The sequence below is a fragment of the Eumetopias jubatus genome, unplaced genomic scaffold (genome assembly GCF_037043125.1).
Source record: "Eumetopias jubatus isolate StellerSeaLion01/CBP00866 unplaced genomic scaffold, mEumJub1_p1.0 scaffold_7, whole genome shotgun sequence".
NCBI lineage: Eukaryota > Metazoa > Chordata > Mammalia > Carnivora > Otariidae > Eumetopias > Eumetopias jubatus.
Window position 1 is genome coordinate 126851471 of NW_028274813.1, and position 25108 is coordinate 126876578.

The following is a 25108-nucleotide window of genomic DNA, read 5'->3' on the forward strand; positions in this document are numbered from 1 at the left end:
TTCCTGTCTTTCACATATCTTTGAGGTAGCTTTGAGAACCTGTATTTTCCCAGAAAATCTTCAGTATCATTGAAGTTCCCAAAGTATTTTGTTACACCGCAGCATATCACGTGTGTGCATGTATTGTGTTTTTACATTTATGCAATGGAAACAACGATCTGCAAACAGCATGTACTTCATAGCATTGCTTTGCTAGATTTTATAATGTACATAAATGTGATCTACTCTTTGTATCCATTTGCAAATTGCTTTTCTCACTCAACACCACTCTTTTCAAGATGTGTCCATGTTAACACATAAAGATACCTCGTTGCTGTGTTGTAACCCTTTGTGGGAATAAACATGAACAGTTTAACTGCTCAAGTGGTTCTTCATGTGATGGGAAGGCCTGTTATATCATGGGCCTGGGTAGGGTCTGCAGCAGGACAATAACCAGGAATCAGTCATTTATTGTCCTTCTGGTCTTCTCACCTCTCCCATCACCCCCGACTCCCCACACTCCATACCCCCATAATCCTCCCAAGGGCTTCTTTTCTGGTAGCTATCTCTGCAATTTTCCCACGCCAGCTCTTTGTTTTCACCGTGGAATGCTTTCTCTGCCCGTTAAACTCAACTCACCCAGCAGGGGCCCAGGGCAAACGCCTCCAAAACTCATCTTTCCCCTGCTCTGTCACAACATTATATCCGAATCTCTACAGCATTCTTAGTGTCATTTTGCAGTTCCTGTGTCTTCTGCCCCACTGGGCATGATTTGTTTTCCTTTAAAGAATAGGAGGATGATTTATTCACCTCTGAGCCCCATCTCCCTCAGGAACTAACTCATCTCGCAGCATTGTGCCTAGAACATGCTGAGCATTTGATAAACATTTCGAAAACAACACATCAATGAACAAAGCCTCTGGACTTTAAACAACTCCTAGGTGTCACTCCCACTCAGTTATGCATGGACCCATTTGAGCATGCAACAAAATTGCACAGGGCACACTGTGGATTTCCCTGGAGAAGCTCTTCTGGAGCCAGGCCCAGGAATCCGGCAGTCCTGTCCCGGCTATGTTCCTATGTTCCTCACAGCTTTCATGGATGCCAGGGAGCGGCCCTCAGGGCTGGAGGCCACTCCCCCCACAACCAACTGGAGGGATCAGACCCCTAATGGGACAGATTTTCAGGGGTAGCAAGTGAGAGGTACAGGGCTCCTGCCCCCAACCCGCTGGGAAGTTACCAGAGCACATCTCCAAAGTTAGGATCATATTCCCGAATAATAATTATAATTAATTGAGCACTTATGCTTGGTAACCCAGGGACATTGCCTGGCCCTTTACAGACATTTAGTTGTAGCTGTGGCTAGTGCTGCTAATATTTTTAGGGTTTATTAGGTCCAAGGCTCTGGGCTAAGTGCTCTATACAGATTATTTTGTCTTAATTGAACTGTCTCAAGAATCCTATAAAGTTGAAACTACGATATTACTCTTACTATCCTTCCTATTTTGCTGATGGAGAAACGGAGGCTCAGAGAGGCAGAATAACCTGCTCATAGTCACCTAGTAAATGGCAAAGCCAGAATGCAAACCCAGGTTGTTCTGGCTGTCTCCAAATGCCATTCTCTCTTCCCTCCCTGACTCCCTTCCTTTATTAAACATGATTTTGTAATTATACAGAGAAAATCGGATAATATTTTTCTAAAACTCCAGACCACATAGACAGAATACAAATCTTTAACCTTCCCTTTTTCCCACCCTAATCTGCATAGGATTTCATTTTTTAAGCTTCTGACTTTGTTTTTAAATTCTTTTTTGGTGAAGCAATAGATGCCCACAGCTCAGAAATCCAACGGTCCAACTATCCAGTGCTGTCTCCAGCTCTGTCCCTCACGGGCCCCTCCACCCATCCTCCCCAGCCCCCACCCCCCGGGGAGGTCCGCTGAGTCCCTTTTCTGAATGTCCTCACATGGTGTCTTCATCTACATACATGCTTTTACAAGTGTACTTTCTGATTTTTTCCCACTTGGGGCTCCAAAGATAGCCCACGATACCCACTGCTTTGCGTTTCTACGGTTGTTTATTAACCATTGTTCCATACTGTGTTTTGCCTTCTGGTTCCCAGGAAGGAAGGGAGTGGGGACAGGCCCCAGCCCACATTTCTAAAAGGAGGCACTTGTTCTGTGATGTTCTCTTATCTTCCTTCCTGCAGCTCACTCCCACCCCCTCGGTCCAGCTCCTCAGCGGCTGCTGACATCACAGGCTGGGCCCTGGACATGGCAGGCTCCTCCCTGGTGTCTCTGTGGGTGCCCCCGACCCACAGACGGACGCGGTCACCCCTTTGGCCTTCCCATAGCACCAGTATGCCCTGTAAGGCATGGAAGCGTGAGTATGCTTTTGATAGCAAGTAAAGGTCTAAATTGTGGCCTTTTGGATCGTACGGGGAGAGTACATTTGGGGGAAGGGGCTTCACGGGGACTGCTGAAGGGAGACCGCCACCAAGTGGCTCCCACTCCTTGGGGTGGAAGGAGCAGACAGCTCAGAAGGACTTCCTCCTCATACAGTCCCCACACTGCCACCAGGTGAAGGCAGGACACCGTCCACCTTCCGCAGCCTCTGTCTCTGCCAGACCCAGCCCTGCCCTGCTCCTTTATGCACCCAGAGCCCAAGTGGTGACTCATCAGTGACCTTGATCCCAGCTGCTCCCCAAGAGATCATTGACACCCGGCCCCTCCCTTGGGAGCCGAAGCTGACAAAGCCATCTCTTGCCACAGCCCTGCCCTGGGCAGCCCCATCAGACCAGGAGTTCCGTCTGTAGGGAGCTTGACCCCAAATTGAAGACCTGGTCAAATGTATCCAACACTGAGATCAGAAACCACCAACTGAATGGTGGCTGACGCTGCACATGAAGCTACATGCAATTCATTCCCAATTCATGGAATAAATATTTGTGGAGAGCCCACCATGTGCCAGACATTGTTCTAGGTCTATACATGGAACAGCAAGCCAAGGCCCCTGCCCGCATGGAACTTAGACTCTGGGAGAGCAAACAGCCAATCGCCAGGCCAAATAAAATGGATGTGTGTGTGTATTTGTACTGTCAGTGTGTGTGGGTTTGTATTGTCATCTGGGAACACCTGGAGATGAACAAGTTGGGTTTATTATTTGTCTAAGGGCACAGACCACACAACCTGGTACAAGGGTGTTAGAAGAACCCGCATAGGATTTAGACATTGGGTGGGTGGTTCGGGAAAGAGCCCAAGGAAGTGGGGGTTTGCTCTAGATTGGGTGCTGTAGAAAGCAGGGATGAGTATGTTATGATAGGGCATCTCCATAAGTCCTATCTGAAAAAAAGGAGACCAGATCAAGGTCAAAGCTGTAATTAATAAGCAGCACTCATATTAACTAGGAGAGGTGGATGGTTGGGATTTTGTGACTTGAGACAATGCTTATTATTTGCTGGGTTCAGACATGATTATGGAGTGGTCTTCCTTTTGTCTTGACCGACCATGGTCAAGAGTGGCCCTTGTCTGACGCCGATGTTCTGTGAAATTCTTTACATTCAACAGGAGAACACCGTACCTACAGGGTCAGCTTCTAGACGTCAGGGATGCTTCCTGCTTTTCCCCTACCCTCCTAAATATATAAATATATAAATAAAATTTCAGGTAGAAGTAAGTACTTGGGAGTAAGGCCAGGGATTCCCAGGGTGGGGAATATGGTGATGTTATAGAGGCGGCCAGGGTGGCCTATGTGGTCAGGTAACTAATCTGAGCAGAAACTTAAAGAAGCAAGGGGGTGAACCGTGTGGCCATCAGGGTGGGGGAGAGCTTTCCAGGTACAGCCAGCAAAGGCAGGGGCCCCGCAGTGGGAATGGGTTTGGCTTGTCTGAGGCCTGGCCGTGGGGTCAGGGGTTCCAGGGCAGAGCAAGTGAGGACAGGGAGGTGGAAGATGATGCGGGGGACGTGGTCCAGGCCGGATCATCAGGAAAGGCCAACATAAGGACTCTGGCCTTCACTCTGAGACGCGAGGCTGGCGAGGGGACAGCCACAACACATCCGTCCTGTGGTTAAGCTCCCTCTGGCTGCGGTGTTGAGAATGGACTCTAGGAGGACAGAGGGGAAGCAGAGAGCCGGGTGGTGGTTCTGATGACCGAGGGAAGAGATGACAGCTTGGAGCAGCCTGGTGGTGGCTGTGAACGTAGCGAGACCGTCTCGCCCAAACTGGACAAGGATTGGAGGTGGGTAAGGGAGGATGGTGCCAAGACTTTTTATTTGAGCAAAAGACTGAGTTGCTGTAGTGTCAGCCCTGACGGTTGGGTTTTCTCTTTTTTCACTTTGAAGGCAAAGACATCCACTTCAAACATGGCTATCTGGAATAAATACATCGGCAGCCACACACCGGCTGGACATCAGAACCAGGCCCCCCTCCCCGCCTCACTGAGGCGCCTTTGTTTTGGAGATCTTGGTTGGTTTCAGTAACTGACCATTTGGGCCACTTCTTTTTTCTCTTCCTGCTCTTTAAATTCCAGCCTTTATGTTTGGAACTTACCAATAAAGAGAGAGCCCATGAGGGGCGCCTGGATGGCTCAGTCGTTAAGCGTCTGCCTTCAGCTCAGGTCATGATCCCAGGGTCCTGGGATCGAGCCCCACATCGGGCTCCTTGCTCCGCGGGAAGCCTGCTTCTCCCTCTCCTCCTCCCCCCTGCTTGTGTTCCTGCTCTCGTTGTGTCTCTCTCTGTCAAATAAATAAATAAAATCTTAAAAAAAAAAAAGAGAGAGAGCCCATGAAACCCCAGACCCCCACCCTGGACCCCAATAAACACAGAACCCCCATGCTTGCTTGCACTCACACTCTCTCTCTACCTGCAACCTCTCTGTGTGGGCCCAAGGGTGCTTTGAAATTTCCATGTTTTGCAAATAATAAACTTACGTTTTCAAAGTTTCCTGATGATTGTGGCTGAAGGGTATCTTGCCACAAGGGCCATTCCAACCATAACATTGGAAATTGACAGGAGGAGCAGGGTATGTTTTGCAAGGTAGTGTAGCAGGAGCTCAGCGGGGGCATGTTAGGGTGAGGTGCCCCTAGACATCCAAGCCAAGACATCGAGTAAGCAGTTGTACCTGTGGGCCAGGAGTTATGGAGAAGTTGGGGTGGGAGTACAGATTTGGAAGATCCCAGAGTTCACACGAACATAAGGCACATGAAATCACCTGGAGTGTGAATGTAGGTAGAGAAGAGGTTTTATCTTCTGGAGGTGACTCCAATACCTGGTCATCTGGGAAGTAAGGGGGAGTCAGCAGAGACTGAAAAGGAACATCTCAAAGACAGAAGAACCAAGAGTTCAATCGCCTATTAACAAGTTTGCATTGCATTCCGCACATCATCTCAGAATTTCTAAGACTTCAGATTCTGAGCCACCAGAAGACAGATGACAACGACAGGAGGAAAAGAAAAAGGTGTCTGCTGGAGCTGTCCCTTGACATGAAGAACCTATTCCCTCTTTTCTTTCCTGGTAAAAGACCCCTGACTCTGTTTGGAGAGGCAATACACTCACAAACGTAAATGGAAGTGCATGTGGGACTTCTGCTTAAATGGAGCTAACAGGGTTGGGAGGTACACATCTGCTCTTCTACTCTATCCCTCCTGCCTCTGAAATGTGGATGTTATGGCTGGAGCTCCAGCATCCATCTTGGAACATGAGGCAACTGGAAAATGAAGCATTAAGGTTGGCGGGGTGGAAATATAGCTCATGTGCTTGATAACTGTGGAGTTGCCAACCAGTTCCGGATTACTTAACTTCAGATTTATTCTGCACGAGCAAAAAACAAACTTCCGTCTTTTTAAAATTCACAGTTATTTTGGGTTTTCTGTCACATGTACCAAAAGCTAATTCTAACTGATATGAGATTTGTTCATAGGATTTCAAAACTGTGTAGACAACTTGTGAGAGGAAGCAAGGATTCAGAGAAGTCATGCTCCCCGCTCTCCCAGAACTCCCTGTGCGGTGGGGTGGACTAACAGGTCACACGTGGGTCATTACAACACGGGGGGTAGGGTCAGCTGTAGCATCAGCCCTGACAGTTGGGTTTTCTCTTTTTTCACTTTGAAGGCAGAGACATCCACTTCAAAGATGGCTATCCGGAATAAATACATTGGCAGCCACACACCGGCTGGACATCAGAACCAGGCCCCCCTCCCCACCTCACTGATGGTGGTTCTTGAAGGCGGTTACGCTCCTGGGTCCAGAGTGAGGACTGAGACAGATGGCAAAGCGAGCTTCATCTCCTCTTTTCCTCTCAAATCATATCTAAATTCAATAACTCAACACGTGTTCTTGGTCTGATTTTGTTCCAATGCCGGCATTTGATTTTAATATATTCCAGTACCTAATTTAAGCTGTGGAGTTGAGGAGGGGGGAGAATGATAATGCAGATTCAATTTTATTTTTTGTATTCCTTTTTTTTAATTAACATATAGTGTATTATTTGTTTCAAGGGCACAGGTCTGTGATTCATCCGTCTTACACAATTCATAGCGCTCACCATAGCACATACCCTCCCCAATGTCCATCACCCAGCCACCCCATCCCTCCCAACCCCCCCACTCCAGCAACCCTCAGTTTGTTTCCTGAGATTAAGAGTTTCTTATTGTTTGTCTCCCTCTCTGGTTTCATCTTGTTTCATTTTTCCCTCCCTTCCCCTTATGATCCTCTGTCTTGTTTCTCAAATTCCTCTATATCAGTGAGATCATATGATACTTGTCTTTCTCTGATTGACTTATTTCGCTCAGCATAATACCCTCTAGATCCACCCACGTCAGCAGACTTGATTTTAGATGCTTGGCACTTATAATCTCTCAGAGAACCCGAATGGAATAAGAAACAATGGTTATAAGCTTGCTAGGAATCCATTTTGTATGTGGAGCTTCATCCAACCAACAATTATATAAATACTCTAGCTCTAGAAAATTGGCCGGCTCCTAAAACTACAAATGTGATCTGTGTCATTTCTCTAATGGGCCAATTATTTTGATGCCTCCTTTTTCCCTTGGAGGCACCTTAACAGCACACTTGGCCAACTTCTTACTTCAGGCCAACACTGCTCTTAAATACCAGAACCCTCCTGTCCTAACCCTCTCCAGATCTAGGCCAAACAGAGACACAAACCTCTATTGAGCACTTACTAGGTGCCAGGCCCACTACATATGCTCTCTTATTTAATTTTTACAGTAACCCTGCCATAAGTTCTAGAATCCTCCTTTCACCAGTAAGAATCGGAGCCTGAGCAATCTGCCTCCAGCCCTCTCTAGCTCCTGAGGGTAGAGCCAGGATCCAAATCCAGATCAGGTTTCCTCTGCTGTTCTCTCTGTCTGCACCATATAGTTTCCCCCAGATGTCTTCCCTGCTGCTACCTTGCGCCCTGAAATCTCTTTTGTCCAAACAGCTCTCTAGGCAGGGGCTCTCCTTCCCAGCTTCCGCCAGTCAAAATCCCACCCCTCTTCCAAATCTTCCGTGTGCTCCCCTCCCCCTCTATAAACCTTCCTCAGACCTCCCTTCAGGTGTGACCTCAGCCTCCTGGGAATTCTCCCCGCCCCATAATGGGCTCCTACAGCACTTGGGACTTTCAACACTTTACCGGGGCTTTTCGTACCCTTAAGTAACATTTATTGCACGCTTACCTTGTCATAGGAGTTCGTGTTCTTTAATTCCGGAAACAGGACTTTTTTACCCACCGCGTTACAGATGAAGAATTTGGACACACAGCAACCTGAAGTCGTGGAATGAAATGCAAAACTAAAAGACAAGACATAGAAATTATAGATCATTTCTCCCGTTCGGAAACAAGAACATCGAACAGGCGTCAAGCAAACGTTTGTGGAATGAATTAATAAATGGATGAATGAATGAATGAATATTTGAAGACTGGCTTACATAAAGAACTTAGTGAGAAGTGGTATGGGTTGGAGAGCTGAAGTCCCTGAAAAATACATATTCCAAGTACTTAATGGGGTTTAGTGGCTGCAGAAAATCCCAAACATTGAATAAGCTCAGAGTAAAACGAAAGAATTTCCCTAACACTTCCACAACTAAAAGTGTGGCTCCGCACACCCGGTAGAGAAGAGGCATTTGCAATCTACACAGTTTCTTCCCTTGGAAAGCTCTAGAGCACCGGAGGGTTTTGTTCCTAAACTCTGGCCGCGGGGTCGGGGGGCGGGGGGGGGGGGGGGCAGGCAGGCGCCTGTCCCTTTAAGAATCTGGTCGAAGTCTTTTTCCGGACCCCGCCCCGCCCCGCCCCCTCGCGGAGCCGGCGCGGCCCGGGCGCCCACCCCCTTCTCCCGCTGCGGGCTGAACTACGGGTTCGGCCGTCCATCCGTCACAGAGGCGCCGCTTCTGATTGGCTTCGCGCCGGGAGGCGGGGCGGGAAGGCCTGAGAAACTAGTTTGTTGGCGGCGCCGGGGCTGTACAGCAGCGGCAGCGCGCTCCGGCTGTGGCGACCCGGGGGAGGGGAGCGGCGGCGGCGGCGGCGGCGGCGGCGGCGGCCCGGGCTGTGAAGCCTTGCGCGGGGCCTCTGAGCGCGGCGGCGGAACCGGGGCGACTAGCGCGGCGGGCGGCGGGCGGCGGGCGGCGGCTCCCCGAGCGGTGAGTGGCGAAGCCGGGTTGGGCTGGGGGCGCCGGCCTCGGGCCGGTCTAGCCGCGCGCCCCGACCTCTGGGCTGGCACTTGTCACCACCCCCCCCCGGGTGGGCACCCTCGCGCCCCGCCGTGGGAGCCCACGGCTGAGAGAGCCCCCGCGGGGGCGCGTGTCCCGGGAGCAGCGCCGCGGTGCTCGGGTTCCCGGACCGCCCCGACCGCCGCGGGGTCTTGGGGGCTGGAGTCGGGGACAATGGTGCGGAGGGAGGGGGCTGGAGTCGGCCACCTCCTCTCCAGTCCGCGCGCCTGCTCCCGCCCCGCGCGTGCCTGGGGACCCGGCGAGGGTATTTGCAGAGAGCTCCGGGCGAGGGAATGAATTGTTTTGCAAATGGATGTTGCGCGCGGGAGCTACAACTCTTTTCCCTCGGGAGTGGTTGATTCATTGAGTCCGCAGACTCTCTTTTTAAAAAATTACTATCGATCCTGGAAAGAGGAGGCTGCTTGTGTTGGAGGATGTGAGCCGCCGGGCTCTGCGCCCGGGCTGGGCGAAGTCCCCACGCACTTGACGCCGAGGGCCAGATGGCCACCTGCCTCGTGCGGAGCGAGGGCCGGGCGGGTTAACCAGGGCAGTGTCGTCCCCGCGAGCCCGGCCCGCGTCCGCCGCCCCGGTGCCCCCGGCCGTCCACGTTCGGCCTGACGGGGCCCCTCGTCTCTGTTTAGAGAGCTGTGGAGCAGCAGAGCAGTGGTCACACGCTGTTAGGCCCACCCACCTGCCCGCCGAGGGGGTGCCACCTTAGCAGGTCTGGAGCGAGCCTTCTCCAGCCCAGCAGTCCTCTAACCCACGTCCTGCCCTGGCTCCTCGACCGCATTTGGGCACGCCCCCCCCCCCCCCCGCCCACTTCTTTTCCTCCTCTGGTTGCTTGAGAAGCTTTTCCTTTGAGAGACTGTACCCCCAAGGGCACCGTACATTTTTTTGTACTGCTGCTTCAAAGTCCCCAAGGGGCAGGATCACACACTTTGTGCAAAGAAAAGTCTTTCTAGAGACCTGATGGAAGGGATTGGGGTGGAGGACAACCCAGGCCCCTGCAGATTGAAGCTGGGCACTCTGGGGTCCTGCTGACTTGCCTTGAGCAGGGGAAAGGCTCCCTGAGCTTTGGCCCTTCCTGGTGAATCAGGGCGGAGAACAGCAGGTGTCTGGGCCTTCTGGTTTCACTCTGGCCATGTGAAGAGTGAAGTTGCCGGTGGCACTAGGGCAGGAGGCAGGAACTCCCCGTTCTTATCATAGACCAGGCTATGGTGACAGTGATGTAGGGTCAGGCCCTTAGGGACCCTGGACCTGTGTCTCTCCCTTCATAGGTGGGACTGATGCTCAGTGGGCCCGGGTGTGCTGTTAGGATTCCTAGGGGCTGTTGGTAAAGACTTGCATTTGGGGGCTGGGGGCGAGTGGGTAGTAGGACACAAGGTCCACCCCACCCGGGGCCGATTTGGTATCCTTCTGAGACCAGGGGTCCTGGGGTCCCCATGCTGTGCTTGAGGAGGGTGATGGAGTCAGACCTCTGGGTCTGGCAGCTGTCTTGGTTTGAGTCATTCCATTTGTCAGGAAGTGACTCCAGGGATGTTGTTAAAAGGAAGGTAGAGAGAAATGGTAGAAACCTTCATCCTGGGGCTGGGGCTGCAGCTGGATTTATGTTTGTGGTGCAGAGAGAGGAGCTGTGGGTGAGTTGCACACTCAGCGTCCGAGGCAGCTTCTGCAGCCCGATGCTCCTTAAAAGCCTCTCAAACCTCTGGGCACCCAGTGTGGGCAGAGGAGAGCAGGAAGAAGAGGAAGATTGCCCAGGCCTGGGACTTCGTGGTCTGCAGCAAAAGCCGGCTGGCTTCTTCCCTTCTGCCACTCTGATGCACAAGGGGCCTGGGGAGGGAGTGTTATTCAGTGAGTGGTTTGTTCATTCATTTGTTAATTGACTAATTGAGTCTTTGTCTGAAGGGTCTTGATCAGGGCCCTGTCTTCTGGGAGCTCCTAGACAGGGGTGTGCTGGGACGTGGATAGGGGCCCTACCATATGGACACACAGGTGTGTGCGCGGTACCCCAGTGATAGAGGCAGCGAGGGCAGCCGAGGGGAACGGGTGGCAAAGGCTTTTTGGAGCCATGATGCCTTGACAAAGTAAAGATGAGAGTGGCATGGCAGAGCACTGATTCCGAGCCCCCAGGCAGCGGCCTTCTCCCACCACCCACCCACACTTCTCCCTGAAGCCAGTTCCTTGCAACCTTAAGCCAGGTGCACATTGAGGTCAGGGAGAACGCAGATGGGAGGTGATAGAAGGGTTCATCTGAGACTGTGGAGTCAGCAGGCCCCGGAGTCTCCAGGAAGAGGGATGGCTTCTGGTTGCAGCCTCTCTGCTCAGGGAGTCCTGGGAAAAGCCACCCCACAGGCCCCGAAGACCGGCCCGTCGTCTAAGCCCTCATCCGCCTGGAGCAGCCTGCAGTGTGGATGTGGCCTGGCCAGGGAGGGGCGGACAGAACTGGGAGGAGGAAACAGAGTGGCCAGACGCAAATGAATTGGCTGATTGAGCTGATGGTTTTCATCTGATGTGGTAAATTTCATAATTGAATTGCCTCAGGCAACCAGAGCTATTGAAGCATTTTCCCAGCCAGAAAACACTTAGTTGGGACAGCTTGGGGGTGGGGTGGGGGGGGGTCGCATGTGCATCCACAGCTTTTACTCACCTCATCCCAGTAGGGCTTTCCCCTAGTAATCTGGGTCTGTCCCCGGTGGTGGAATCCAGCCCAGCCTCGTTCCTGGACCACCTGGCCCCTGAGCATCACTGCCCCGTCCAGTTGAAAATTCGCGAAAGCTGATACCTGTCACTTGCAGGCACTTGCCTTGCCAGACTGACTCCAGGTCCCTAGGCTGTGAGGATGGGGATGGTGGGAACAGAGAGAGAGCTCAAAGATGGGAGGGCTTCCTATTAAGTCTCTTCAAGCACAAGATTGGGGAAAAGAGCACGGGCTCGGGAACCAGACTTGAATTCAGATGCTGCTCGTGTGTCTCTGATCTCTTGGGCCTCAGCCACCTCCATCCACCCTTTTCCCCTCCCTCTGGTGCCAGGAGACTGTTCTTTCTCATTCCTGGACCTTTCCTTCTAAGCGTTTGTCCTTGCCCTTTGGAGGAACAAAGGTAGGCATGTGTGGCTCATTGACCTGTTCCTCAAAGTGCTGGCTCTGTGACCTGAGAAATCCAGTTCAGTTGGCAAATTTCACCATATTTCCTCACAATGATCTCTTGCACCCCTGCGATGTATACAGAGTCTGGATGAGGCTCTCTGGGCCATACTTTGTTGCAATGTGACTGAGGCCCAAGGCCAACTCCACCTCTTCACCATCCTACAACAGTTCTGGAACCTGTTGGCAGAAAGAGCCCTTAAGTTGGGGGGGTCTGAAAGTCCTGCTGTGCCTTTGTGTGTGTGATGCCATGTAGGTCCCCTTACCTTTATGGGCCTCAACTTGCTCTTCTCTAACATGTACGGATGCTCTTCTGTACAATGCTTCTATTAGATGTTTTGCTATAAAATCCCAGAGGTCCTTGCAGCCTCTGATGTCATGTAGTTTTATAGGCTTGAGTTATTTGCGTAGCCCTCTTGGGCAGGAAGAAATAGAGAGCAGCCAGTGGAGTGTGGAGGGGCAAATCAGAAGTGAGGAGTCTAGACTTCCTGCTCTGCCTCTGATGTGTGCTATGGGGCTCTGGGCAGGTCGCTTTCCCTCTCTGGGCCCTAATTTTCCTGCCTGTAGAACGAGAAAAGTATACAGTAGGCAAGCTCCCAGTTTTCTTTCCTTTCTTGGTGGGTGGAAACTGAGTCAGACTTTCCCAGTTTCTCAGGCCTCCCTCGGCTTCCTGCCTCTGCCCACTGCCTTGGAGTCCAGGGCCCAGGTGTAAAGGGCCTGCAGGCACTGGTGCCCAGGGATGAGGGGCTAGTGACGACAGAGGACTGGCTCAAAGAAGAACAAAGCTGGGCCCAGAGGAAGGTGGCATGTGGATGACTTACTTCCCAAGGTTGCTGTGGCTGGTCCCAGGCAGGGGGACCTGGGTGGCAGGTGTGGGAGCACTTAGGCTGACACCCCCGCCCCAATCCCAAAATGGATAGGGTGGGACCTAGCCCACAGGTGTCCCCAGGGCCACTTCCAAGAAGAGAGATGGGCACAGATCTCCCAGGACTGGTAGGGATCGTGAGGGAGCCCAGGGGGACAGAACGTGAGGCTCCTACACACCAGACTTTGCCAAGGAGGTGCCTGCAAGACCAGTTGGATCGCTCCTCCCGCAAGAAGGCGGGCGCTGAGCAGGGCCGTGGGAGAACCACGTCTTTGTTGCCAGAGGGAGGACCACGTTCGCCTTGGGTGTCACTTCCCACCCACCTCTGCCTGCCAAGAAGATACCTTCTACTGTCAGCCAGTCCATCAGAGTAGGATGCAGGGATAGGAGGGAAACAAAAAGCCTTACTTATTTTCTGCCTGTTCTCGTTGGCCCCCAAGGAGAGGCTGACCACAGATCAATCTAGGGTGAATGTAATTAATTTCCTAATTACGATAAGAGGAGCTTTGCTCACTCAGTTCCAGGATGAGCTGCCTGCCAGGTTTGCAATTGGCCAGGCCAGATTTGTCTGGGCAGGAGCGAGGGCCAAAGACACAGGAGCTCTTTTTCTAGAAAGCCATTACGTCCAGCATCCAGAGTTCAGGTTCTGCTGCGTGCTAGCCAGGTTTGTGCCTCTGTTGTTCACAGCTTTGAAAATCCAAGAGAGAGGGCCGTACAGCTCCGTTCATGCAGCAAGCTTTTATTTAGCACCTTCTGAATGCCTCATCCTGGACTAGAAACTGGGAAAAAGAAGTCAGGTTCAAAGAGAGTCCTTTCTTGAAAGTTCGGCCTCTGATATGTGAGGCAGACAGGTAGTTGGGTCGTTGTGGCACACCGCTGAAGAGTGAGTGGCATGGCAAGAGTCTGCCTCAGTTTCCCCATTGGAGAGGTGAGGAAGTAGACCGTTTCTAGCATCTCCATTCCAAATGGGCCCAATGAATATTTTTTGCCATCTGTTCTCTACCAGGCTCTGGGATGCAGCAGAAAATGAGGCAAGGTCCCCACCCTCCTGGAGTCCCTCTTCCACGGGGGCCAGATAGACAAAATAAATACACCTGCCATTAGTGGATGAGAAGGAAAAGGTCAAGGTGGGGGACTAGGGGGCCTAAAGAAGGCCTCTCTGGGCTTGGTGACCTTTGAGCCGAGACCTGCAAGACTGGACTGGGGCTCCCATGGGAAGATCTGAGGAAGGGCATGCAGGGCAGGGAGCAAGCGAGTGGACAGTGTGGAACAGCATGGGCCACGGAGGGGGATCTAGCCAGAGATAGCAGCAGCCGTCACCCACTGTAATCTTCTGGTTCCTAGGGAGGCCAAGGAAAACACGTCCCTTTAAGTTGTTTAATTGTTTCCTTTAACTTCGACAACACATCAGTAGATTCTCTTTATAAACGGACAAGGTGAGAGAAAATGCAACATGGCCTGGAAGTCCCCCTTGTCCTTGGTATCTGTCGGCGGTGTGGTGCATACCCTTCTGGCCGCCCTTTTTCTGGGTTTCTGTCCATAGCTTCTGTGGCCCGGTGCATGGTGGTGCTCCTGCCCATCCTAGAGCTGCACGACACTCCCGTGTGGCCTGGTCACCGGCTTTCATCTCAGCCTCTCTGGGGGAGACCGTTAGGTCCTATCTGATCCCTCCCCCTTCATGCAATCCAGGAAGTCGTGTATGTGCTGGGTAGTGCATCTTTCTGATTTTTAAATGTTCGTTGTCAAAGCTGAATGCCTTTCCCAAAGACAGGCAGCTCACTCACCCACCGATGGTGTCTGGGAGCTCATTTGCCCACACCCTCACCCATAATGATAATACTTGATATTTTCCACGTTGTCACTCTTAGCTCATGTGATGGGAGGGAGGGGGGTAAAGATCTCATTATTCCTTTAAAACAAGCAAACAAACAAACAAAAAAAGTGATCCAGTTTATCCAGGCTTCCTCTTTTTGTTTTCATCCGTCTTTGTTTTTTTTCCAGAATATCGAGATTTAGCAGTTGCTGGCTCTGTCTCTAACTGGTCTCCTGACCTCTAGCGAAGCTTCATCTGTAAAATGAGGCCCTTTTAATCCCTGCCCTGCCCCCTGCCAGGCTGCTGTGCATTGCTTGTGGCGCATGGGAAAACATTCCTGAAAGTTCATTTGTTGCTGAAAAGTTCTGCAAACATCATGGGTTTTACTAGTGAGAGCCCGATATTTGAAGCTCAGAACATGTGAGTGAACCCGAGTATTTCTGAATGGCCATTGTGTCTAGGGGAGGGGCTGGGGTGGCGTTAGGTGGGACGTCTGCCTGGCATCCCTCACCTGGCCTGAGAGAGAAGTCATAGGGCTAGCCGAGTAGGTGCGTTCCTCCCTGTCTCACCTGCAGGAATGAAGGAATGAGCCAGGAGGGTAGAGAAAGATCTCTACCCCATCCATAAAAAGGCTCTGAGAGGGGCATTGGTCACCACAGGCTGATCCCCCTATTTAGCTGCTGGTTAGACCAAAGGCTAGAGCTCTTAGAACTTTATGGATTCCCATGTTTATTACTTTGGGGGTCCTTGTCTGTTTTCTTATAACAGGAGGCTTTAAAACAAGCCAAGATCAACAAAAGGGCCCTTGTACTTGATTTGGAGACAGAAGGATGGGGAAGCTCTGGAGATTGGTAGAAAAGGAAAGGATAAATCTGGGGCCAGGGAATACCACTCCCATGTGGTTCCTGGGTGGCATCAGGCCCTATGTTGGGGGACCCAGGAGGCTGGCAGCCCTATGTCCTGGGCCCCTGGAGGAATTCATGACTGCCGGGATTCCGGTACCTGGGGACACTTCAGCCAATGACAGCTCTCCTGTCATTCCCCAAGTGGGCTCTAATACCTCACCTCCTCTGCTCGAGGGGCGGCATCCAGGGTGGCCTGAGCCCTGCTGCCCTGGGGATGACTCAAACGTAAGCACTGGTGGAGACGTCTACTATCCCCCAGTACCCTACCTGGTTAGGACAGCTGCAGGGGACAGGAGGCCACAGAGAGGGAGGTAGACAGACATGGGAGAGGGTAATAAAGAGCAGATGCACAAGGGGACCGTGGGACCCCCAAAGGGCCTTGGTAGGGGGCCTCCCCTCTTCTGTACTTCTGCAGCTGGTGAGCAGGAGGGGAGGCGGGTGGGGAGCCTGGCTGCTGGCAAGTTTGTACATTTCTTAGACATCCCCTGATGCTGAAGGTTGGGATTTTCATGAAGGGAGTGAGGGGAGCATCTTGGGAGCCGATTTGAGGGTGGTGCACCAGGGGCAGCGGCATGAGTGGGCTGCTCTCGCTGGGTGCCACCTGCTGTCAGCCTGAGCCCAGCTCACAGGCGTTTCCCGGAGCTAGCGTGAGACCAGATCACCAGGTTTCCTTTCAGGCCCTGAGACAGACTGGTGTATCTGTGCTGCAAGAAGTTGCTGCTGCTATTTTTACCACTCCAACTAGGACTTTTTACTGGAAGGTAAAATTACAAGTAAAATGTCAGGGTTTGGTTGGCCAGCCAAGTCCTGGGAGGCTGCCGCAGGCTGAGGCAGGGGCCACAGCACGGTCGGGTGGTGTGTAAAGCAAGACACTTTGCACGTGGACGCCTACCTCCCCGGTTGCTGAGTGGCTTCCTCTGACCACTTGCAGTGTCTGGAGTTCTCCTCTAGGCCAAAAAGAGGCCTGTGCTGGGTTTTGCCCCAGATAATTGCACCTGAACACCTTATAACTGGCTGGTCATGGGACTGAAGCTAACTAGCTAATCCATTCCATTCCTGAGTGCCCTGGAAGTTGACATTATTTTCAGTGAAATTATTGAGAACCTTCTATATGATACGTGCACTGCTAAGTGCTAGGAGTAGACATGGCTCAGATGGTCCCCAGACCCTTTGGACAAGCACCTGGTATGTTTTTCCTCTATATGCATTATGGTTTGAGGCCAAGCAGGGCTTATATTAGATACTGTTGCTGCATAACAAATCACCACAAACTTAGTGACTTAGGTTGTACCTATTTATTAGCTCATAGTGCTGTAGGGCAGAAGCATGAGCTGGCCGGACTGGGTTCTCTGTTTAGGGTCTTGGACCAGAAGTCCAAGGTCAAGGTATTGACTGAGTTCTTACCCTGAGGCCCTGGGGGAGAGTTGGTTTCCTGGCCATTCAGGCTGTTGGCACAGTCGAGTTCCTGATGGTTGTAGGACTCAAGTCCCACTGTCCTCTCTGGCTGTCATCTGGATGCTGATCTCGGCTCCTAGAAGCTGCCACATTTTGTGCCACATGGCCCCCTCCATCTCCAGACCCGAAGTGGGGATATCAGATCCTCTCCTGCTGGAAATCTCTGGCATCCACTTCTGTGATCCGCTGGAGAAAACTCTGCTGTAAAGAGTTCTTGTGATTAGGTCAGGCCCACCCAGATAACCTCTGTTTCTAGGTCACCTGAGGAGTCTGCAACATCATTACTTATATCTGCAGATTCCTTTGCCACGTGGGTCACGGGAGTAAGGCCAGGGTGGAGCTCAGGGGACCAGCTCTCTGCATGTTCGCACCACGGGGCTCATGCCCCCAGGGGCTGCACCAACAGTATGAAGAACAGCAGCTCTCATGAATGGAGTGAATTTTGTGTGCCCCGTTGTGCTAAGCTCTTTACCTGGGTTCTCTCCTTTCATTCCCACGGTAGTCCTTTGACGTCGGGACAGTTATTTTCGCCCCCCTTTTCCAGATGAGAAGACTGAGGCTCAGGGAATGGACGTATGTGGGGCCAGTCATACAGGTACAAACAGCAGTACTGGGATTTGGAACGAGGGGCTTAGAGCCTAGCTGCCTCGTTAGTTGGCATCTCCAGTTTGATTCCTGCGATTTATGGAACACCGTCCAGGGCAGGGTTGAGGGTTGCTCTTTCCCATCTAGCACTTGAAATACTTAAATAGGAAACATGTCAGTCATATTGCAAGTTAATACAGCAGACGGCAGGAACCTCTCACGTGGGTTTGACAGATGTCTGGATCTTTCTGATTCTTATTCCATTGGATATTGTGGTTAATCCATTCCCCTTTGGCCGTATTTACTAGCTTTGCATATACTCTAGGCAACAAAAGTGACACAGATTACTGTCCTCTAGGAGTTGGAAATTAAAATAAGGGCACGATATACAATGATCTGAAGGAATAGAGGGCCAGACAAGAAACACCAGAATGCTATAGCAAAGCATTAACGGGTATCAGAACACTAACTTTAGGAAACAACACAAAAATGTGCATTTACTCACTGCCATATCTCTGGTACATAGCACAGAGCCTTGCACATAGTAGGTGCTCAGATTCCTTATCTGGGTAATTTTTGAGTTTCTTGTGTGTGCAGGGCCCTCTGCACACCAGCTGCCAAGTCCAGAAGGGGTGTGATGGTGAGGTGAAGGTCTCACGGAGGAGTTGTGACTTGAGGGCAGAAAGGGGAGAAGGGAGAGCTGGAAAGGCCAGGCTGTGTCTGCACACTTTGCGGTGGGGAGAGGGGCTGGCCTGGGCCATGAGCCGGGGACAGACTGAATAAGGCACATCCAGGCCTCATTGAAGGCTTTCTGAGCAGGAGAGACTGGTGGTCAGGAGCAAAGCATTTGGCCTCAGATCGTTGGCGGGGGGTCACACTGGGGACAGGGGCCCCTCACAGTCCAGCATGCAGTGGAGAAGGCCTCACCTTGTCGCCAGCATAGGACTGGTGACACAAGGAACCCAGAGGAAGGAAGATTTAATGGAACTTGGTGGCCAAGCGATGTGCTAAAAATGTATATGTGAATGAATCGCAATTTCTGGGCACCCATGTATTTGGCTATAAATATACACACATATGTAATTTCAAGAAACCGAGAATTATCAGCTGCAAAGCCCAAAGGCAGCAGTCCGTGCATGGCCCCTGTAGTTTGCTGTCTGAGGCCCTGCCCAGTACAAAGTACCTAGGTCTGTTATTTTGGGGGAGAATGAGGGGGTCCTGTGGGAAGAAGAAAGTGGCTAGTAATGAGGGGAGGAGCAGGGCAGGCCAGAAGAAGGGAGGCACCGGGGAAGGTGGGGAGGCCAGCCAGCCACAGGGCAGAAGGTGCTGGCCCCTGTGACCACACCTCTATGATGGCTCACCGTGACTGCAAGCTGGGGAGGGGACCTAGACCCGCAGGGGCAGGTGATCCTGCCGTCACCCACCCCGTGCTTTCCATAGAAGTTTTCCTCTGAGTTCTTAACAAAAACATGTCTAATGTGGAGGGTAAGGGAGTTGTTCTGCTAACCCGGTGTTCTCAAAGTGTGGTTAGGAGGATCCCTGAGTTTCTTTTAGGGGTCCCCAAGGTCAAAACTGTTTTCATGAGAATACCAAGGTGTTATTTGCCTTTTTCACTAATATCTCCAAGTGCATGGCTTAGTGAGCTGATGTTTTCCAAATGACCATTGCATGGTGTTACCAAAGCATGCATGGGTGAAAACTCCATTCAGAGTGCGAGATAGACCAGGACTGATCGGAATGTCACAGTGTACAAAAGTTCACAGATTCAGGCTCAGGTTCCACACTGCAGTTAATCTTTAAGAGGCTCCTGCTTGTCAGGTCTCGATGAGGTATCAAAGAAGAATACCCTAAATTATCTGAAAAGGCTCTTACAGTTTCCTTCCTTTTCCGACAGCTCATCCCTGTGAGGCTGGATTTTCTTCACATTCTTCAATGAAAACATTTTACAACAAACATTTTGAGTGCATGGTGCTGCCCAGAGCACCTGGGAACCGGGAACCTGAGCCTAGCTCTCTACATTAATTCCCCCTTTAGTCCCTCAGCAGTCAGGTGAGGTGGGTGTGGTGATTTGCACGCCCATTTGACAGATGTGGAAACAAGGGCACCGAGCAGTTGAATACCAGCACAGGCCTCGCATCACAGACAAGGCAGTAGCAGCAAGAGGGGAGGTCCCAGACTGATGGTGGCTGTTCTCCAGGCAGGGGGGAAGGCAGGTGCCTGACAGCCCGTATCACAGGTCTGGTCTGTCCCCAGGTCATCCGCTGTCCTCTGTAGCAGGCACCCTTCCTGGCAGTACTAAGCCTGGCAGGGAGACATACCTGCGCACGCTTCCTCCTTTCCTGATGCCCAGGAGGGAAGATGCAGGTTTGCTAAGTGGAACGGGGGGTGCTTGAGAAATCAAGGGTTTTCATTTAAAATACCATCTCCTGTTCAGCTGCACACAGTATTTGTGGCCAGGAAGGTTCTTTATCTTCATAAATAACCCACCTTGTGCTATTTGAGCAGGGACTTGGGAGCAAAACAGCTTTGAATACTGAAGATGTGTGCACATAGTTTCTTAATCTTCTCTGAGCCTCAGTTGGCCCATCTGTACAATTGGGACCTTGAAGAGGTGTCTGAAGGATTAAGTGAGAGAATGCATTTAAAAGCACCTGGCACAAAGGTTCATGCAGGGTTTTGGAAAAAGTGATACTGTATCAGTTCACAGGGGTGGGGGTCTCCCCTGTTCTCGCCAGTGGCACTGCTATCAACCAGTTTCAACACAGCCTCCCAGAGGAAGTCTGTGCACATACCCACGGGTGTGTGCATTAGGTAGTCCGGTTTCTAGCAGACGTAAAAGACAGCCTCCGATTCACAGCATTTCTCATGGTAGCATGGAAAGCCACCTGCTTTATATATATATATTTGGGTGCATCACATCGCACTCTATGAATGAACCAAGGTTTATTTGACTAGGACTCTTAATTATGAACATTAAGGTTGTTTTCCAGCCTTTTGCAGCCAAAAGCTCATGTGCAAATGGGACTGAGGGCAAGGTTCCCAGGTGTGGAAATCCTGGGGCAGAGGGCACCTGCATTTGTCATTTTGAAAGATACTCTGAATTGCTCTCCAGCTACACTCCCCTGCTCTCGGCCCTCAATGGGAAGAGAAAAGACAGCTTATATCTTGGGCTTTAGGAATTGAGGAGCATTCTGATTCCAGTTCAACACTCACGCTGACAGCCTGGAGAAAAATGAACAGGGAGAAAGACCCACTGAGGAAATGGCCAGTGCTTTTACTCTTGGTGTTTTGTTGCCCCCCCCCTCCCCCCCGTTCTATTCTGCATATTCATTTTCCTCCAAGACTGTTGCTCCAGGTGGCTCATTGAAAGTGATATCTAGGCCAGAGTGCTTTTAATGGCTCCATCTGCGGGGCTCTGCCGATCTTTTAAGGGACCAGACAGGAAAAGAGACCGCCTCCCTCCAGGTCCCCAGCCCCCCTCTGTTTGCCAAGGGCCAGGCCAGTCCTTCTGAAGCGGGAGGAACCCAAGACCATGATGCAATGTTTGCTTTGGAGGGGACTGTTCTCTCTGCCCCTCTTTGTTTCTCTCTGTCTCACTCTGCATAAGTGAAAGGAAACAAGTTATTTCAACAGATGGGTGAGCCTGAGTGCCCAGTTCTCTGTCCCTTGTCTCATTAGAGCAGTGGTGTCCATTTCATTGGCCCTGCTCCCAGCTGGAGCAACAGCTGGGCTTGCAGACTCCCAGCTTTGGGGGCCAGAGACGGTCCAGGCGGCCCCCACTGAGCTGAGTGGGAGCAGGATGTGGTAACTTCTCTCTGTCCGTCCCTGATGAATTTGGTGCTGTCTACACCACTACCCCACTTAGCTGTAAGAAGGCGCTTTGTTGCAGGGGCAGTTTAAGCATGGTAAACAGAACTTTTAGGACAATAGGACATCAAACATCTGTGATTCTTCTCCATAGATTTTATCCCTAGAGAATACAGTAATTCAACATAAGCAAAAATGTTATTCTTTGGGTAAAAATTTTTAAAACTGGATGAATGACCTAGTCGGTCGTTGTATATTTCACAGACATTGAAAGTTACATTTGGCAACCACAGAGACCCTGGGCTATTTGATGAGGGAGCCAGAAGGCTGTCGATCCCAGTGCCTATAGGGAGCAGGCACTTCATTAACCTTTGCTCAATAGTGAGTGAAGGATAGGAATTTGGAAACTATGTAAAAAGGTAAAAACAGTGTAAAATAGGATTCCATAACTGCAACAATGTAAACTGTTTGGGGATAAAAGGGGAAAATAAGCCAAAGTGAAAATAGTTCCCGGTGTTTCTTAACCTTATCGCCTCCCCCCGAAACCTTTTTAGACATTTTTCCCCAATTGTGCTTACCCCCTCCCATAAACGTTAATACCGTATGTACTGTAAGTCAGCGTACTGTGTGTGTATTTGTGCTTTGTATATAAAAAGAACAAGAGGGCGCCTGGGTGGCTCAGTCGGTTGAGTGTCTGACCTCGGCTCAGGTCATGACCCTGGGGTCCTGAGATCAAGCCTCACATTGGCCTCCCTGCTCAGTGGGAGTCTGCTTCTTCCTCTGCCCCTCCCCCTGCTCGTTCTCTCTCTCTCTCACTCTCAAATAAAATCTTAAAACAACAACAACAACACAAGATTTTCATCCCCCAAGAACCAGTTTTTGCCCCTTAGGGCAGTGTCCTCAGCCACAACCTCCCTGTCCCCCACCCTCAGGAAAACCCTCAGGAAAACGCCAGTGTTCAGGGTTATAATTCTGGGGGATTACATCTTTTGTATCTTGTGTTTCACTCTTACATTGTCTTTTCAGTAAAAATGACTGAGCTCCTGGGTGTGCCTCTTGGCCTGTCTCACTTGGTCCGTGGAGCTCACGCTGTGGGAAGACAGGGCTCTGGGCAGAGAACCGGGTGCCGACTGCCCCCGGGGCGGTAGCTGCTGTGGGCTGCCCGTGTCGCCCAGACGGTCCCTCCTGAGGGTCTGCTTCTCTCCTGAGCAAGATGGCTTCTCCTAAAACACGGACCTTTGCCGGTGTGGAGCTGGCAAAATCCTTACATTGTCTTGGAGCAGCTGGGCAAGGCATGGGAGACTATTGGATCCTTTCCCTGAGGCAGCCTTGCTCAGCTGGGTGTCCTCACCTGAACAGGACCCACAAAAGGACCCTAGAGGCTGTTTTCTCACTCGGACCCTTTGCAGCACACAGGGGAAAAGTTAGTTCGTTACCCACATTGGATATCTTGGGGCACGGAGGCTTCATTCTCCTCACGATGGCACTGCCCCAGGCGCACAGAAGCTGGTTGACAAGGGGTAGACAGGGACGAGAGGGCCCAGTGGCTGGAACCCCGGGCTGTGGCCCCTAGATCTCTTCTGTTCTTTGGTGCATGGGAAAGAGTGACAGGGATCTGCACCCCAGCAGCCTTGTGACGCTGGGTGCACAGAGTACAGTGGTGGGAGCTCATCGCCCAGTGTCCAGCAGGGAAGGTGCAGGTGGTGGTTGTACCCAAGGCTGCGGGGAGGTGGATGAGTTAGCACAGAAAGCACGTGGCACAGTGCCTACTACATAGCAAGTACTCAAGGACTACAGTTCAGTACTCGTAGTACTGTTCCTGCCCTGAATCCCGGAGCTCCTGTTCTTACGTCCAGTTGACAGAACTAGTGGGGCGTATGGTGGGACTGTACTTCTGGTACTTGTGGGTGAGCGAAGCCATGGGCCTGGTTTTGGCCAAGGAGATGGGAGCAGAAGTGCTGCATGTCTTCCAGGCCAAGCATGGGGTTGTCAGTGCTCACGTTCCAGAGCGCTCTCCCTCTTCCCATTGGCATTACCGACTGATGGCATGGTGCTGCTCTGTCCTTGGGGCTGACAGTGATGACAAGAACACTCCCACACTCCCCTCCCCACCACCACCGAACCACGATGCATGTCGTCTGAGCAGGAGAGAAACCTCCGTCCTCCGAAGCTGCTGCCATTTGCGGGTATTTGTTGTTGTGGCGTAACCTAGCCCACCACCAAAGCGATGGTCCCTATCATGTCGGGCTTGGTTGTGGGGACCGCACCTTCTGTGTGAGATGCCCAGCACACGGTAGCCATGCATCTGGTCTGGCCCTCCTGGCCAGAATTCCCTGCTGAGGCTTTGCAACAAGTGTTGCTTCATCTCTCAGCAGGGTTGCACAGCCTTGACCCCTTACCGCCTGTCCTGTGCCTCCTCTGGGAAGGCAGAGCGTTGGCCCTGGGTAAGCCAGCACAGCACAACCCCCGAGCCCTTCCCCAGGCCGTGTTTCCACACCAGTGGAGTTGGCATCCATCTCAAATGCATCTGTCAACTAGTAATAATAGTCCCCTGGCTTCCTGGCCAGCAGAGGCTGCAACAGCCTGGAACTTGGCTATCAATCATGAAAGCCAAAGAGGCTGGCCTTCCTCAAGTGTGCTTAACATTTGGGGGCATTAAGTAAAAAGGCTGTAACACGTGGAGAAGGCACTGAAGCCTTTGCCTACCCCTCTTGGTCTACCAGGACCTCCCTTCCCCTTCCAGACTTTGGCTGCAGGTGGACAAGGGGGCCATGTGTAGGGAAGCCTGAGGACTCACTACCCACCAAGGGACACACTGTAGGGGGGAGCCGGGCACGTTTGAGGGGGTATAGTGGCGCTGGTGATCATGATCTCAGAACCACAGACGAGAGAACCAGTTTGTCTCATAGTGTGGTCTGCCAGAGATCAAAGTGGCTGGGATTCTGCCCTGTGGGGAGATGAGCTCAGGGGCAGGCTGACCTGCTGTCTCCCTTTCATGGGGAGCCGTCGGATGCAGGGTCATGTTGGTACTGCCTAAAGAGGAACTTCATTTTTAACCCAGCGCTGTATGAAGCAACACCCTCACCCCTTCCCTGGGCCATGCTCCATTCTAGAACTGTCCTTGAAGCCAAGCCATTCCCCTGTAGGACGGATGTGGGGGTGGGGTGAGCGTGAGGCTGTGGCCTGGGGTGGGGCAAAGCTGCATCCAGCCAACTAACCACATTGAGCAGGTGTGTGTTACACAATTCTTGTGACTTTACTGCAGGTTTGAGATCTTTCACAATAGAGACGGAAAACAAAATCAAAATAGAGACAGCAAAAAATACAAATAGTTCTAGCCCTTTGCGTTTTAAATTAAAAACAGGATATGTACAAGTTTTTGAATGTGTATAAAGTTTTATTTTTTTAAAGAAAGGGCTCTTGAAAGGCGGAGGCATTTAGGGAAAGGACCCTTTGTCTGATGATGCACTTGTATCTAGAATGATCTTTGCCTCTGATTCAGTTACCGTGGTCATAGTGATTTTGCTTTCAATTAACAATTAGATCTGTGTGCTTTGTAAGGTGCTCAGTTTGCTTTCCACTTGAAAGATGGAAGAACGGATAGCCCTGCGCCCTGCGGGCTCCCTGAGGTGCTTGAGTCCCCAGACGTGGGGGTGGGGCAGGGCAGGCACTCGAGCTGCCGCGTCACGTGGCCACCCTGAGATCCTGGCCTGGGAAGCGTGTTGCATCACACATCCCAGCGCATATGCAGTGTTTAATAGCATTTAACTCCTTCGTTTTTACAGTTCCTGGAGACACCCAGATGACACACACCTTTGGTGTTTTTTCTGATCGCAAAAATATGGCATAATC

General features: G+C 51.5%; 1 protein-coding gene across 1 annotated transcript in view; it reads left to right on the forward strand.

The window, feature by feature from the left end:
• The first annotated feature begins 8485 nt into the window (after positions 1 to 8485).
• Positions 8486 to 25108, forward strand: part of KLHL25 (kelch like family member 25) — a 33296-nt gene continuing 16673 nt past the window's right edge. Inside the window, exon 1 of the mRNA XM_028122194.2 lies at positions 8486 to 8615. The gene's annotated coding sequence lies outside the window, so the exon portion shown is untranslated. The remainder of the gene's footprint in view (positions 8616 to 25108) is intronic.